Below are 18823 nucleotides of genomic sequence, written 5' to 3'. Positions count from 1 at the left end.
AAGTTGAAATTTGCGCAAAAAAATATGACTTTTGATGCATTTACGCCACCAATCGCAATTTGCTGAAAAGTGGGCGTGGCTTAGCCAAAGGGGCATGCTCTGTTGCAGCCCGATGAATTTACTATGATTTACGCCAGAAGCTGACAAATTATAGCTCACAGCTGGCGTAGATTTCCCTTTCAGGAACATGGACAGTCTGAGATACTCCCAATTCAATAATAGGCGTGCAACTCTTATTAAATTAGATGCATCTTACTCTAGCTATCTTTATAATAAGGCTGGCATATAAAACTTAATAAATCTCCCCCCTTGGCTATTGCTCCTAAAACCTGAAAAAGTTGATCTATTTACCACTGATAAAAGCATGCATGAGAAGGAAATATACTTCACCTCTACAGATGAGCAAAATTCCTGAAATTAGATTCGGGTGCAATTCAATCAAATCAGCTGTCTCATTCGGTGTGAATAAAGTTGTCGCATATCGAAAGTGCCCCGATTCCCCTGTAGGGCACTATCTACAGGGGGCCTGTATGGCGCTATCTACAGGGGCCTTATGGCACTCTACAGGGGACTGTATGGCGATATTTAAAGGGGTGCTGTATGGCACTATCTGCAAAGGGGAGGTGGGAGTGCTATCTACAGGGGAGCTGTATGGTGCTATCCACAGGGGGCTGTATGGTGCAATCTACAGGGGGGCTGTACAGCACTATCTACAGGGGACTGTATGGCACTATCTATAGGGGGCTGTATGACACTATCTACAGGGGATTGTATGACACTATCTACAGGGGGGCTGTATGGCACTATCTACAGGGGAGGTGGGGGGCACTATCTATAAGGGGGGCTGCATGGCACTGTGTACAGGTGGGGCACTATCTACAAAGGGGGGAGTCTTACACTTTCCACAGGGGGGCTGTATAGCACTGTCTACAGGGGGGGCTGTACGGCAGAACCCATGGGGGGCACTATCTACAGGGGGCTGTGTGTGGCACCCAGGGGAGGGGGCCCAGTCAAAAGTTTTGTATGGGGCCCAGTCTTTCCTAGTTATGCACCTGGACTCCATATTAATGACTATGGATTTAGAATGGGATGTCATTAAAGCTTCTGTAGGTGTAATGTGTAGGTATCCCAATACTTTGGTCCAAATAGTGTATATGGAGGGGGGGATAACTGTAGTGCATTTTGGGAAGGCTACCTACAAGGAATTATGGGGAAGCCCTGCTGAGGTCATGTGTAACTTTTTCTAATATGTAAAATTGAGGGCTGGCACTGTCCGACAGCTGCCATCTTGCCAAGATTCGTGCACCATGACCAGAAAAGTTTCCGAATTCGCTGAATCCAAAACTTTTGGAAAATTCGGTCATCACTATTCACCTGCCATGGACTCAGGGCCGGACTGGCCATCTGGCAGTTCTGGCAAATGCCAGATGGGCCGCTGAACAGTGGGCCGTCTGCTTGCCGTCCAAAAGATCAGTGTCCGCTCAGGCGGCATGGTACAGCATTTGTAAGGGGCAGCCGGCCCAGCAGCTAAGAACTCCCCTCCGACTGTGATAGCAGCCGTTGTCTGTGCTGCCATTACTAAAACACCCTGTGCTATGCTAAAATCTCCCCCTCCAGCCCCCCTTCCCTGTTCTTCACACAACCTCTCCTTCTCCTCCTGCTGTTAACAGTCAGGACGTGAGGGAGGGGGAGGGGAGACTGTCAGCGGGCTCTGTCAGGCTGTGAGCAGAAGTGCTTGAGTGAAGAATCTCACCACATCAACCTGCCTTCACAAATATTCTACATAAAAGTAAGTGCATGTGTGTTTACATGTGTATAATGTGTGCATGTATTGTGCAAATTTGTGTGTCTGTGATATGTACATGTTGGTATATGTAGTGTATGTGATGTGTACATGTGTATATATAGAGTGTGTGTGATGTATATATAGTGTATGTGATGTGTACATGTGTGTATATATAGTGTGTGATGTGTTCATGTGTGTATATATAGTGTGTGATGTATATATATATATATTGTATGTGATGTGTACATGTGTATATATAGTGTGTGATGTGTTCATGTATATATATATATATATATATAGTGTGTGATGTATATATGGTGTATGTGATGTGTACATGTGTGTATATTGTCACGAAGCGGGTTAGTGGACCCACTAGGCCGTACCGCCATAGCGGGGAGGCAGCTGGCCAAACAACAGGACACCCCAGAAATACAATGTCCCGCACAAGTGTACCTGTATAGTCCAGATGGTGGCCGCAGCTCTGGCACAGATGGAGATTGTTGCAGCAGATAGCGCCAAACGTGGCGGATGACACAGGAGCCGCAAGTTGACACAGGACGTGGCACAACTTGATACTAAGGCACAGCACGGGAAACAGGAACGGGGAACAAGGCACAGGTAACAACAGGAACGGGAAACACTAAGGGACCATTTGCAAGACAGACTGGGAAAACTAACAACGCTCAGGCAAGTGGAGAGCGCTATAGCTGGTTTTTTTTTATTTTACTCGTAGTTTAAATACTGCAGATATTACCAATGGATTTCGTTGTGGTAAGTGCTCGTCCTTACGCTGCGTAAAATTTCCGAGCCGAAATTGAACTGCGGTGCGCAATTTACAGACCGCAGCTTCTCAATTCCTGCTACGGAAAGTGTGCAGAATTGCTGCGTTTTTCATAGATGTCTCATCTCCTAACATTGAGAAAAACGCAGCAATTTACGCACCATTTTCTGCCGCAAACACCACAGGAAATGGTGAGTTTTTGCCCCAGCGGAAAGCCTGTGACTTTCAAACTGAATTTTCTGCAGCAATTCCGTTCTGTGTGGACAAGCCCTAAATCCGCAGCATAAGGGCTTCTCCACACGTATTGGAATTGCTACAGAAAATGGTGCGTATTTTGCTGTGTTTTTCTCAATGTTGGGGGATGGTGATATTCCTCTGAAAAATGCAGCAATTTAGTCCACTTTCCACAACAGGAATTGACATGCTGCAGTACGAAAAATACACACCGCTAGTCAATTTCTTGTTAGAAATTTTACTTTGCTGCTACTGTATTCTGCGTATTTTCCATCCACAATTCTGTTACGTGTGGACAAGCCCTAATGCAGTAGCAGCAGAGTGGGTGAGATTTGAACAAATCTCACCCACACGATGAGCGAGAAAAAAGGCTCAGAAATTGACCTGCGGTCCGTTTTTTTAATCCGCTGCATGTCAATCGTATTTGCATAAACGCTGCTTATTTGTTTCGGGTTTTCCCCATTTAATTCAATGGGGAGGTAAAACCCGCAACAAATAGCAGATGTGTTTTTTTTCTAGTTTTCGTTTCTAGTTAGGGTATGTGCACACACACTAATTACGTCCGTAATTGACGGACGTATTTCGGCCACAAGTCCCGGACCGAACACAGTGCAGGGAGCCGGGCTCCTAGCATCATACTTATGTACGATGCTAGGAGTCTCTGCCCCGCTGCAGGACAACTGTCCCGTACTGTAATCATGTTTTCAGTACGGGACAGTTGTCCTGCAGCGAGGCAGGGACTCCTAGCATCGTACATAAGTATGATGCTAGGAGCCCGGCTCCCTGCACTGTGTTCGGTCCGGTACTTGCGGCCGAAATACGTCCGTCAATTACGGACGTAATTAGTGTGTGTGCACATACCCTTAGGGTCTCGCAAGGCACTGGGGACCCTTGACATTGGGTTGGAAGCTTTGCGTATTTTGGCCAAAACAACAACCAATAGCCCATGTTTCATTTATGTGTTTACGATATTTACTATATATACTTTTTTCAGGACACAGCCAGGTTTATAATGCTGGGAGAGCATGGTGTGCTGGTGTTTGGCATTTCATGCAGGGCAGCCCGCTCTGATAGCATGGGCGTTATTAATAGGCTGCTAGTCGGAAGTATATGCTGTGCCTCACTACTCATACACTATCCCTCCATGTCTTACACATTGCACTCACTCCCTATATATAACACATAGTTCTGACCCTTATGCAATACTGCCCCCTATATTCCGTATACATTATTATCACTTGTGTATTACACACCGTATTTATTTTTTGCACTACACATTTATACTACCGTTCAAAAGTTTAGGGTCACAAATTTCCTTATTTTTGAAAGAACAGCAGTTTTTTTTCAATGAAGATAACATTAAATTAATCAGAAATACACTCTATACATTGTTAATGTGCTAAATTACTATTCTAGCTGCAAACGTCTGGTTTTTATTGCAATATCTACATAGGTGTATAGAGGCCCATTTCCAGCAACCATCACTCCAGTGTTCTAATAGTACATTGTGTTTGCTAACTGTGTTAGAAGGCTAATGGATGATTAGAAAACACTTGAAAACCCTTGTGCAATTATGTTAGCACCGCTGTAAACAGTTTTGCTGTTTAGAGGAGCTATAAAACTGACCTTCTTTTGAGCTAGTTGAGAATCTGGAGCATTACATTTGTGGGTTCGATTAAACTCTCAAAATGGCTACTCCCTTCAGAGGACAGCACAAACAGGGAGGCCCCGCTGCACAACTGAGCAACAAGACAAGTACATTAGAGTCTCTAGTTTGAGAAATAGACGCCTCACAGGTCCTCAACTGGCGGCTTCATTAAATAGTACCCGCAAAACGCCAGTGTCAACGTCTACAGTGAATAGGCGACTCCGGGATGCTGGCCTTCAGGGCAGAGTGGCAAAGAAAAAGCCATATCTGAGACTGGCTAATAAAAGGAAAGATGCAGAACAACTGAAAAGATGCTGGAAGAGTGCCTGACGCCATCTGTCAAGCATGGTGGAGGTAATGTGATGGTCTGGGGTTGCTTTGCTGCTGGTAATGTCGGAGATATGTACAAGGTAAAAGGGATTTTGAATAAGGAAGGCTATCACTCCATTTTGCAACGCCATGCCATACCCTGTGGACAGCGGTTGATTGGAGCCAATTTCATCCTACAACAGGAGAATGACCCAAAGCACACCTCCAAATTATGCAAGAACTATTTAGGGAAGAAGCAGGCAGCTGGTATTCTATCTGTAATGGAGTGGACAGCGCAGTCACCAGATCTCAACCCCAGAGAGCTGTTGTGGGAGCAGCTTGACCGTATGGTACGCAAGAAGTGCCCATCAAGCCAATCCAACTTGTGGGAGGGGCTTCTGGAAGCATGGGGTGAAATTTCTCCCAATTACCTCAGCAAATTAACAGCTAGAATGCCAAAGGTCTGCAATGCTGTAATTGCTGCAAATGGAGCATTCTTTGATGAAAGCAAAGTTTGAAGGAGAAAATTATTATTTCAAATAAAAATCATTATTTCTAACCTTGTCAATGTCTTGACTATATTTTCTAGTCATTTTGCAACTCATTTGATAAATATAAGTGTGAGTTTTCATGGAAAACACAAAATTGTCTGGGTGACCCCAAACTTTTGAACAGTAGTGTATATTCATGCCCCACACACAACTCCCCTCAAGGCTACTGGGAGTGGCTATTATTATTTAACACACCTGAGCACTTTTCTTCAGCAGCGTTTTTGACTGGTCTGCTTCCTGCTGGGCTTATACCTGCCCAATTGGTGAGTTTGGCCTTTCTTGTGTTTTTAATCTTATTCTATGTCCCATTGTTTTCTGTGTTTGCGGTGGAAATGCAGAATTCAGTTTTTTGTCGGGGCCGGCCCCCTGCGATGATGTTTCATCCATGTGACCGCTGCAGCCAATCGCAGGCTGCAGCGGTCACATGGGATGAAATATCATCCCAGGGCTGCAGGATGTAGGAGGGAAGCGTCGCCATGGTAAGTATCCATTTTTTCTGCTCATTTTTCCGCAGCGACCATTCCTGGCTGAAAAACTGCACCACAGGGCGTATACGCTGTGTGCTTTTACACAACGTATCCATCCTGTGTGAACATACCCGTACAGTATATACATATAGTAGCTGCTGTCTTGCAACGATACAGCTGCAAACCACGTCAACATGCTGCATTCCCACGAGTCAGCGCAGTTTTCAAATCATTGTTAATGCCCATGCAATTTTTTGCAGACATTAACAATCATTTCAAAACCGCACCGACTTTTGGTAAAACTGCATGTGCTACGTGTCGTACTGGACAACTTTTGTTGTTACGATCTAATTGTTTGCATTAAAGGCTATGTAACCCTTTGAAGGGGATTTTTTTTATTTATTTTAATAAAATGGCAGTCAGTGTGTTTTGTGCAACTTTATAATTAGTTTTTATTTAAAAAAATCTTTTTGAGATATAACTGGTCTGTATCCTGTATACAGAGCAGCTGTATCTTACGCTGAATCCTGAACACGTCAGGTGCGTGGGACTGACGGGTTCAGTATCAGCGTATCCTGTGTGTCTGACACGCAGATTCCACAGATAATACATCACATCTAAGTTACTATCACATCTAAGTAATTGTAACGTCTATGGCCATGGTCCATCGTTCGGTCGTTAACCTCGACGGCCGTGGCCATGGACATCTTACCTCGCTGCGGCGTCGTCCTCCTGTGAGGCGCCAGCACTCACTTCCGGACCTCGAGTGTCTCCGGCGGGTGCGCACGCGCGCGTGCATGGCCTTAACGGGCCAGTGCGCGCATTTTTGCAGGAAGTCTGCAATCTAGCCCAGGATGCCCTGGGCTATAAAAAGGGCTTTGTCCTCTTGCTCATTGCCAGAGCGTTGTTTGTTACCCTTTGTTTATCGTGCTTATGGTCTTCCAGTGTCTTCCAGTTTCCCAGTGTACCTTGCTCCTGTATCCCGTATCCTGTTGCCGTGCTACCTAGTGCTATTGCCGTGCTGTGCTATTGCCGTGCTGTGCTACAGTCTACGCTTGATCTGCTATGCCTCACCTGACGGCTTCCCGCCGCATGGTCTTGGACGTGCCTGCCTCGCTACTGCCTACGATTGCCTCAGGTACCCTCGCTGAACTAATTGAACTCTGTACTTACCTGTTTGGCCAGCTGCCATCCTGCTACGCGGAACGGCCCAGTGGGTCCACACCCCGCATCGTGACAGTAATCTATCACATCTAAATTACTTATATGTGATAGATTACAGGTGGATACAGTCGTCTACTCTATTGATTCTGCCAAAAGATAACGGAAACCTTGCGAAACGGAGACAAACGGAAACCATTAGCAACGAAGCGTTACCATTGAAATCAATAGTAATGGTAACGGAAAGCTATGGTTTCTGTTCGGTTTCCGTTCGTGGTTTCCCCTGATGGAAAGGTCTGACGGAACCCATGAAAGGAACCCTGACGCAGGTGAGAATGAAGCCTAACTATTACTGTATGATCTGTACAGATGGTGGATGGTACTATTTTTTGGGGTGTAGCAACTCCCAGTATATGATTAGCATTGTTCAGGTCATACTGGAAGCTGCTAACCTGACTTAATGATCTCTGTACTGAAATGTATTTGTACGGAGCTTGGATTTTGTGCTATATTTATGTACTGAGGTTGGGCTTGGTGCTGTATAGATGTACTGAACTTTGTACAGGAGCTGGATATATGTACTGAGCTTTGTTCTGGTGCTGTAGATATGTACTGAGCTTGGTTCTGGTGATGTATATATGTACGGAGCTTGGTTCTGGTGTTGTATATATGTACTGAGCTTGGTTCTGGTGTTTTATATATGCACTGAGCTTGGATTTTGGCCTGTATAGATGTACTGAGCTTTGTTCTGGTGCTGTATATATTTACTGAGCTTGTTTCTGGTGTTGTATATATGTACTGAGCTTGGTTCCGGTGTAGAGCAGATGGCATTGTTGCAATTCATTGTATGTTTAATCAGAACCTGTCTGGTAGTTTTAACCCCTTGAACCGCCACCATACAGTAATACATGACCTGACAATATTTCCAAACAATCCCCTGTATGTTTGTTTCAGATGCAGTAAAATCTTTTTAAATAGTGCACGTTATATGCTAATTGATCTATAAACTGTCATGGGTCAGTGCCGCTATCCTGAAGACTCACACAGTCCTAACTGCAAACCCACCTTTCCATGCTTGGTTGACATCCCCCTGGCTGTTATACATCACTACCAGTCTTCTCCAACTTTCTTGGATGTGCCATTGCCTTGTACTCCATGAACACGCACCGTTCAGCGAGTTGTACTCTGCCCGGCTTCATCACTGCACCCCGCATGCCAGGGGAGTACAAGGCAAAGGAGAAGGCTGGTAGTAATGTAGAACAGTCAGGGGGATGCCAATCAAGATTTGGAGGGCGCCATTTCAATTTTCACCTCAGGCAGCAGAAAAGCTAGAATTGGCCCTGGGCAAAGGCGCCACTGAACTAGCTGCCACCACCCCTTCATGCACTAATTGCATCTGCCTTACAATGATGCTGATTGGCAGGGCAGAAAGACTTCCCCCGCCAATCAGCACCTTTTAACGATGCTAGCTGCGCGATGACATCATCGCACCACTTCTGTTGTTGGGAAAGGCTCTGATTGACAGAGCAAGTCATTCTGCCCTGCCAATCGGCGCCGTCATTCAGCCCCAGCAGACCTGCTCAGAAGAGAGCAGGCCTGCATTGACATAGGATGACGTGGGAACGGGATCAAGGTGAGTATGTAAAGTTGTTTTTTTGGTATTTTTTTTTCCACTTAAAAGTGTGAGTGGCATCTACTGGGGGGGCTATATGTGGGGCACCATCTACAGGGGGTCTATATGTGGGGCACTGAATACAAAAAAATCCTCTAGAATAACGAGCATGTACATTATTCTCGTGGAAAAGCAGTAGATTCGTTGGAGTTGGGGCTATCAGGAACTATTCCTCTTTTCATTTACACCTGTTTTAATAAATCTCCCCATGTCTTGTATAGCTGAAAGGTGGTCCCATGTACTCCAGCCCAACACTGCTGGCTGCGTATGGCCTGCGGTGGGCCTATCTGCTTAAAAATGCCGGGGCTGATTTTAAGTCCCAGTCTGGCCCTGCATGAACTCATTAGGTCTTTGCCTCTTTCAGCTCAGTCTTCATTCCATACATAATCCCTAAGGATCAAAAGACCAGAAATATCTGAAGCGGGAGGTGAATGCAATTGGCTGCCACACCAGTCATAAGAAATATGTTGTAGCCCTATTCATCACTATTCACTCCTCTGGACTATATAGCAGAAGGAAAACCTAAAGATAGAGTCAAAACCACACTATTGCTGATAAAATGTATAATTTTTATTGATACAAAACATAAAAACTCACATATTAAAAACAAAGATGATTACCACAGTGTGAAAAAAATGAGGCCAGACAACTACTGGTAATTGGATAATATATAGAAATATATGTGTTGAAAATATCATGTGTAAACCTAGAGCAACTCCAGACATAAAGAAATAGTCAGTGTACTAGATAGTATATAAAGTCCCAGGTCAGAGTACACAGGTGAGAACATAGATACATATTAGCATCTATGTTCTCACCTGTGTACATAGATGCATATTAGCACCTGTCCCAAACAAATGGCTGCATGAGAAAATACATGTTACTATATGATAACAGCTTACCCATGGATGTATGTTGTACTCTCTGGCGTCACACCCAACGCGCGTTTTGGCTGAAAGCCTTCGTCTGGGGGTGGTGCCAGAGAGTCAGGAAGAGGTATTTATGTGAACAAACCGCCAATCAGATACATAACCACTAACCACCTTTAACAGTCCCAGCTGGTAAATGGAACATCGCTCGTCCGGGACAAACCAAAGGTTACAGGAAGTGGAGAACAATAACAGACGCACCAAGCACCATGTATACGGCGCATCACAGGGCTCAAAAGAGATCCTGTGAAGTGCGCATGCGCGAACTGTGCTCCGACACATGTGACCAGCATAGAGGGAGGTCTAGCGCTAAATAGTCACATGATCGGACCAGCATCGCAAAAGGTACGCTACTACATAGAAATTGTGTGTCACACTGGTAATTGTATATGCATGGATGATTCGTTAGGATAGCACAGTGTATTAAATATATTCCTGCATAATAGGATTGCATCAATTACCCAAAAATGAAAAACATAGCAACAGCATTACATAACAAGTATACATTGCTAGTAATTATATACCGATATACAAGCAAGGGTGGTTTCATTAGCATATCATAACATATTAAATATATACCAGCATGATGATATAAAAAATGATGTAACCTGTCCCTATCCTTTCCCTACCTTTTTACAATATAATATCATTACATAATTTTCATAATGTATGTGCTGAACATACACTATACACATGTATATTCAAGTGGCACACAAGAAAATTAAAAATGAAAAATAAATACGAAATAAATAAAAAATAATAATAATTAAAAAATAATAATAAAAAAATATATAATAAATAAATAAATAATAAAATAAAAAAGAAAATAATGAATGAAAAATATATGTATATATATATAAATAAAAATAAATGAATACAGAATAATAAAAATTATAAGCTATATGAAAATTACTAAATTATGATAAAAGATGAGGAGTAAGAATATAAATATATAAAATATATGAGAGAACCGTAAGGCTCTATAAGTGAAAGAGGAAGGGAGAGATACAAATGTCCTCGCCCATCTTTCATGGTTGCGTATACATATAGGTGAGAAAGTGTGAAAATAATGTGAGACAAATATATGACAAAAGATAGTGAAAAATGAAAGCAAAAAATATGAAGTGTGGAAAACAAAAAAAATAGATATAAATATGTCCACAAAAATAATGAAATTAATAAATTAATAAATTAATGTGACATGATAGACGACAAATATGGTGCTAGTGCAGTATAACTCATATACTGTGTGCATAATTATGTAACATACATATGTCTAAAATACGTAACACAATAGGGATGTTAGTGTAAAAAGTTTATGAAATAGAGATATCAATAAAAAGTACCACAAAAATTATAATTTACACATCAAAAAGTATTAAAGTGCATGAGACCCACACACCAAAAGGTGTGTGCGTATCATGTCACCAAAAGATGATGACATTTTAAATAAAAAATGAACACTAACAAATAATGATAATAAATATATAAAGTAAAAAATATATATAATTTTTTTATAAATGAGTGACACCAAAAACAAAAAATAAAATTGTAAATAACTATAAAGGGAGGGAGAAAAAGAGTAACAACCGCCGGACACGGAATTCATCTATCCATCTGAAATGAAATACTGGCGCAAATGTTCATACTGGACACATAGAAGACCTCTAGACAGACTCGTGGATCATCAGATGAACCTACAAGGACTAAATAATAAAAAAAAAAAATTTTGTGTTCAAGAGTTGGTTCCATGGAAAAGAGGACAGTAATATATTTGACACATCAGAAGAATTGGAGGCACTACGATGTTTAGAACAACTTTTGGATGAACAAGAACAGCCAACAGCCGGTAGGATTCCAAATTCCATACGCAAAAGTTCTACCTGATTTCCACAATTTGCAGTATGTCCACCCATTGATTTATTTGTCAAATTAGTGACACAGGAGTTGGAACAGATTCCTGTATCAGTTAGACATGATAACTTGTCCATAGCCGAACGTAAAAGTCTCAAAGAATTGCGAAATTTACAGGATATTGTATACAAACCGGCGGACAAAGGTGGTAATGTAGTTCTCTGGCCAAGAGACATGTATGAGAAGGAGGCGTATCGGCACTTGAAAAATCCTACCTGCTACAGAAAGCTGACCTTTAATTCCCTTTCCACTTTCAGCACAGCCTTAATGGGCATATTAATGGAAGCCTTGGATGATGGCATCATTTCCGCTGAATTGAGGGATTGCCTTACTGTACAAGAACCCACAATAGCGAGTCTTCACTTACTGCCAAAGATCCATAAGAACCCTAAAATACCAGCTGGTCGTCCCATCATCTCAGGGAGAGAGAACCTATGTGACAATATCAGTAAGTACATAGATGCTACTCTGAAACCTTTGGTGGAAACACTTCCCTCCTACTTGAGGGATTCTGCTGATCTTATTCAGAAATTGGAGGGCATCCATCTCTAACCCGATATGCTGTTAGCCACCTGTGATGTCGAGTCACTGTACACTAATATCAGACACCAGGATGGCTTACGTGCAGCAGCTTATTTCTTGAAAATGACCGACATGGATTCTGCCAAGATCCAGTTTATTTTGACCATCTTGGAATTTGTGCTAACGCACAATTTCTTTACTTTTGGCAGTTCCTTCTACCTACAGCTCCAGGCTATGGCATGTGCACCCTCCTATGGCAATCTATTCCTGGGGCTGTGGGAGAGGAAGTTATTTTTGTCTGACCGGATATCATCAGTGAACAGGGTCATTCTTTGGACCAGGTTAATTGATGACATTTTTCTGATACGGCACGACACTAAGAATTTTATTCCTTCATGGCGGAACTGAACTGTGATGAGTCCAACATCAAATTAACATGGAGGGTAGAGGATCAGGTGGTGGATTTTCTGGATGTGCTCATTAAGTGCGATAGAAATGGGTAAATACAGACGGATGTGCACAGGAAGGAGACCTCTGTAAATTTGTATTTACATGCATTTTCATCTCATCCTAGACACATGATACGTGCCATCCCAACGGCACAATTTCTCTGAATGAAGAGACTTTGCTCAACCGAAGAAGATTTAGAGAAACAAGCATTTTGAGGTAGCGTTTTTTGGATAGAGGGTATAATGGAAAAAATATATGGAAGGCATACCAAAGAGCTCGTAAGTTCACCCAATCTAAATTACTCCAACCTGTAGCCAAGAAATCTCTATCTGTACAAACCAGGTACGTGACGACCTACCATGATAGATGGGGAGAAATGATACAATGTTTATCAAACTATTGGCCTATATTGAGGACGGATCCCATTCTGTCAGAATTGTTAGCTTTGAGACCCGCTGTTGCCTCTAGATGAGCGAAGAACCTCCATGACACTTTGGTTCACAGCCATCATAATCCCCCTAGAGTAAAACCCATCTTTGGTGCAGGTAAACTACGCTGGGGCTGTCGTCCATGTGGGCGCTGTATTGCCTGTCCGAATATTGCTGAAAGCGAGGAATTTTGTGATTCAACAAGGAAGATCAAGTACACATGGCCTATTACATGCAACACCAAAGGGGTGATCTACTATGCACAGTGTCCGTGTCCTAGGATATACATTGGGTTGACCACAAGGGAACTCAAGGTGAGGACAAGAGAACATGTGAACGTTATTGAGGCTGCTAGAGGAACCAAACCTGAAATGGCAGAATTGCTTAAAACTTTACCTAGACACTTTTTTCTCCACCATGGGTGTGATTCCAAGGGTTTACACATTATGGGTATTGACCATGTAGAAAGGGGCCTAAGGGGTGGGTCCTTGATGAAGAGACTATTACGTTTAGAGGCCTGCTGGATTTGGAAATTAAAAACAATGCATCCAATGGGTCTTAATGAGAATTTGGGCTTTGCACATTTCTGTAGTTGGTGTCTGGATCTCCTATGTGGTGTTTTTAGGTGTCTATCAATGACATGATTGTTTTAATTCACACAAACATTTTTTTTTCCTATTTAGTCCTTGTAGGTTCATCTGATGATGCACGAGTCTGTCTAGAGGTCTTCTATGTGTCCAGTATGAACATTTGCGCCAGTATTTTATTTCAGATGGATAGATGAATTCGGTGTCCGCCGGTTGTTACTCTTTGGGCGGGTTCACACGTGGCGGAATTTCACTAAAATTCCGCTGCGGACACTCCGCAGCGTTAATCCGCAGCGGTGCCGTTTGTCCATTGACTTACACTTTAATTTAGCAGTGTTCGTTTAGACGAGGCGTAACATTCCGCTGCGGAGCATAGGCTGCGGAGCGGAATTTGGTGTCCGCAGCATGCTCTGTCTGTTGCGGAGCAGTGGCGGACTCATGGCGGAATTTCTCCATTGACTTCAATGGAGAGTCAAAATTCCGCAATGAAGTCCGCGGATCTTATGTGTGCTGCGGAGCGTATTGGTTTTACTACCATGACATTTCTTCATTCTGGCTGGACCTATGTATTTCTAGGTCTACAGCCAGACTGAAGAAGTCAATGGGGCTCCCGTAATGACGGGAGCGTTGCTAGGAGACGTCTGTAAATAGTCACTGTCCAGGGTGCTGAAAGAGTTAAGCGAAAGAGGGACGCGTCACCAAGACAACGGCCGGTAAGTATGAAAATCGTTTACTTTCACTAGGGAAAGTGCTGTCCCTTCTCTCTATCCTGCACTGATAGGGAGAAGGGAAGCACTTTTCCCGCAGTCCGCAGCAGCTAGTCCGCATCAATGTACTGCACATTTTGTGCAGATCCGCAGCAGAATCTGCAACGCAGATTCTGTGCGGCATTGATGCGGACAGTTGCGGAGGAAATCCGCCACGTGTGGTCATGCCCTTTGTCTCCCTCCCTTTATAATTGTTTACAATTTTATTTTTTATTTTTGGTCTCATTTATTTATAAAAATATTTATATATATTTTTTACTTTATATATTTATTGTCATTATTTGTTAGTATTCATTTTGTATTTTTCATTTCATCATTTTTTGGTGAGATGATACGCACACACCTTTTGGTGTGTGAGTCTCATGCACCTTAATACTTTTTGATGTGTAAATTATAAATTTTGTGGTACTTTTTATTGATATCTCTATTTCACAAACTTTTTACACTAACATCCCTATTGTGTTACATATTTTAGACATATGTATGTTACATTAATTATGCACACAGTAAATGAGTTATACTGCACTAGCACCATACTTGTCGTCTACGACGTCACATTATTTTATTCATTTCATTATTTTTGTGGACATATTTATATCCATATTTTTTTGTTTTTCACACTATATCTTTTTTTGCTTTCATTTTTCACTATCTTTTGTCACATATTTGTCTCACATTATTTTCACACTTTCTCACCTATATATATACACAACAATGAAAATTGGGCAAGGACATTTGTGTCTCTCCCTTCCTCTTTCTCTTATAGAGCCTTACGATTCTCTCATATATATATATATATATATATATATATATATATATATATATATATATATATATATATATATATATATATATATATATATTTATTTATTTATTTTATTATTTTTCTTATTTATTTTTTTACTCCTCATCTTTTATCATAATCTAGTAATTTTCATATATCTTATAATTTTTATTATTCTGTATTCATTTATTTTTATTTGTATATATACATATATTTTTCGTTCAGTATTTTATTTTTTATTTTATTATTTATTTATTATATATTTTTTTATTATTATTTTTTATTTATTTCGGATTTACTTTTCATTTTTAATTTTCTTGTGTGCCACTTGAATATACATGTGTATATTGTATGTTCAGCACATACATTATGAAAATTATGTAATGATATTATATTGTAAAAAGGTAGGGAAAGGATAGGGACATATAGATGAAAGAAATGAAAATTCAGCACTCACCCGTTTGCAAATCTTCTTAACTTTATTGTCACCTTGGCGAGGGTAAAAGCATTACAGGGAGGACAGCTGGTTGTAGGTTACAGCCTGTTTCGCGCTGGAGATGGCGCTTCTTCTGACAGGATAGGGACAGGTTACATCATTTTTTATATCATCATGCTGGTTTATGTTATGATATGCCAATGAAACCACCCTTGCTTGTATATCTGTATATAATTACTAGCAATGTATACGTGTTATGTAATGCTGTTGCTATGTTTTTCATTTTTGGGTAGTTGATGCAATCCTATTATGCAGGAATATATTTAATACACCATGATATCCTAACGAATCATCCATGCATATACAATTACCAGTGTGACCCACAATTTCTATGTAATAGCGTCGCTATGGTACCTTTTGCGATGCTGGTCCGATCATGTGACTATTCAGCGCTAGATCTCCCTCCTTCCCAGGTGACCTGCATGGATGATTTTATTCTGGTCACGTGTGTCGGAGCGCAGTTCGCGCATGTGCACTGCACAGGATCTCTTTTGAGCCCTGTGGTGCACCGTATACATGACGCTTGGTGCGTCTGTAATTGTTCTCCACTTCCTGTAACCTTTGGTTTGTCCCGGGTGAGCGATGTTCCACTTACCAGCTGGGACTGTTAAAGGTGGTTAGTAGTTATGGTTTACTTATGATATTTTCAACACATATATTTCTATATATTATCCAATTACCAGTAATTGTCTGGCCTCCATTTTTTCGCACTGTGGTAATCATCTTTGTTTTTAATATGTGAGTTTTTATGTTTTGTATCAATAAAAATTATTAATTTTATCAGCAATAGTGTGGTTATGACTCTATCTTTAGGTTTGCATTCTCATTTTTTAAGAGTCACCGCTGATGTTATGAGTAGTCATGGGCGTTTTTTTATTACATGCCCTTCCCCTATATATGATATATGACCAGACAAAATTTATCCTATTTGATTAAGAGGGGTACTTAGGTTGCCCTCTATATTGGTTTAGTATATAACAGAAGGGTTGCTGATTTTGACGATGAGGATATATAAACATAAGCTTTCAGAGACAGGGATACGGCATGCAAGGAGTTTCGATCATGGAGGATGTTAATAGAAATACATTTTGTTTACGGCTCTTTCCTTTTTGCCAGGTTCAAAGGAAACAAAAGAGTTTCAATTTAAAGCAGAAAAAGTTAAAAGGGTCACAATTCTGTAAATACTGGAAAGGAAAAACTGTTCTATGATGAGCAAAGAGTAAATACCCTGTCTATATTTGACAAAAGAAGCAAACTGCTATAAGGAAGAATGCTAAAAGTGCAGAGATCACATAGACGTAAAGTGCCTCCAAGAACATTTGTTGTCAACATTCTTTTTTATCTCCCAGCAGATCATCTTAGATCAGTATTTCTCAGGCATAGTTAGCTCTTTCCCCAATTCCCCAATGTAATGAAGGAAAATACAAGTTGATTTGTTTCAGCATTCTGGGATGTGTGGTCTTGATATCAGGCACTGTACAGTAATCTGATTTAGGAAAATGAAATCGCATGGTAGCACAAACCCCACAATACTCAATCAAAATGAAATAAAACATGACAACAGTTTCTTTGGATAAAAATGGCCACGGTGTTTATTAAGGGTAACCTAAGATAAAATAATTCGAAGAGAATAACCATAAATAATCGAATAAATAATAAAATATAAATATTTTGACCAATAAAAACCAAGTCCGCCCAGCATTAGCTGGGTGACAAACCCCTCTAACAAACAACGTGACGTGAAGGAATTTAAGAACAATAGGGCGGGAGGGTGGGCGACGGTCCAATCTTCAAAAACTGGCTGCTTGACCACGATGAACTGCTCCTTTTATGTCCAATTTTCCCGCCTTTAGGATTTTATCAATGACCAATCAGCTGGCCTTCCACAAAACTGCCTGGAGATAGAATCTGCCAGAACCTGCTCATGCAATTGCACAGCTGACCTAGGTCCAATCAGCTGGGACCAACTCCAAACTGCCCAGAGACAGAAACATCTGGAAACCGGCTCGTGCCACCAGCACAGCTTACCCGGGGGACACCACGATGGTAAGTACCATTCTAATATAAAATAACAAATGGAGAAAAGAGGGAAAGGGGAGAGAAAAACATACCAAGCAAAAAAACATATTTTATTAACAACTTATGGGGGGCCGTGCGACCATGTGTCCCCCAGGCAATAGCCTGGGGGGCCCCTGACATTATCCCTTTCCCACCTCGCAATAGTACGATGCGTTTTGCAAGACATTACAGCAAATCGCTGTCCTATTATGATGCAGTGACGGTGCAGAAGAGGATTCTGATAAAAAAAGCTCATACTCCCGGTTGTTGTCATGGTGACTTGTCCCTCTGTTCTGAGTGCAGCCCGGCCTCCTGGGATGACGCTGCAGCCATACCTCCCAACTTCCAAGTATCACAAAGAGGGACAACCGATTTTTTTTTTTAAGCCACGCCTCTAATCCCACCCAATCCCCACCCATACACACCTGGTTCAGCCCACACAGTATCATGCCCCCACAGTGTCTCCCACACAGTATAAGGCTAAATAGCTGCCCCCACGCAGTATAATGCTCTTTAGCTGCCACCATACAGTATAATGCCCCCATAGATGCACCCATACAGTATAAAGCCCACACAGATGCCCCCATACAGTATAATGCCCACATTGATTCTCCCATGCAGTATAATACCTACACAGGTGCCTTCATATGGTATAATGCCCACACAGATGCCACCATGCAGTACAATGTCCAAACAAATTTCCCCATACATCATAATGACCAATAGCTGCACCCATACAGAATAATCACCCTATAGCTGCCCCATACAGCATAATGCCCTATAGCTGCCCGATACAGAATAATGCGCCCATTGCTGCCCCATACAGTATAATGCCCCTATAGTTTCCCCATACAGTATAATGCCCCCATACAGTATAATGCCCATTTAGCTGCCACCATACAGTATAATGCCCCCACAGCTGCCCCATATAGTATAATGCCCCTATAGCTTCCCCCATACAATATAATTCCACTTTAGACACCCCCATACAGTTTAATGTTCCCTTACCTGCCCCCAGTACCAGTGCCCACATAGATAGTGCCATAGTGCCCATGTAGTGCCCACAATGCCCATGTAGATAGCCCCAGTGTCCTCTGTAGAGAGTGCCCCTATATAGTGCCTCTGTGCCCATGTAGATAGTGCCACACCCCCCTTGAGGATATAGCTACGGTCCCTGTAGATAGTGCTACCCACCGTGCAGATAGCGCCATTGGGACTCCCTTTAGGAGCAGAATCCCCAGCCCGAGCATAGGCTGGGTATTCCGCTGCTAGAGGGAAG

Source organism: Rhinoderma darwinii, chromosome 3, assembly GCF_050947455.1.
Source record: "Rhinoderma darwinii isolate aRhiDar2 chromosome 3, aRhiDar2.hap1, whole genome shotgun sequence".
NCBI classification, from domain to species: domain Eukaryota; kingdom Metazoa; phylum Chordata; class Amphibia; order Anura; family Rhinodermatidae; genus Rhinoderma; species Rhinoderma darwinii.
This window is presented reverse-complemented; position numbering follows the sequence as displayed.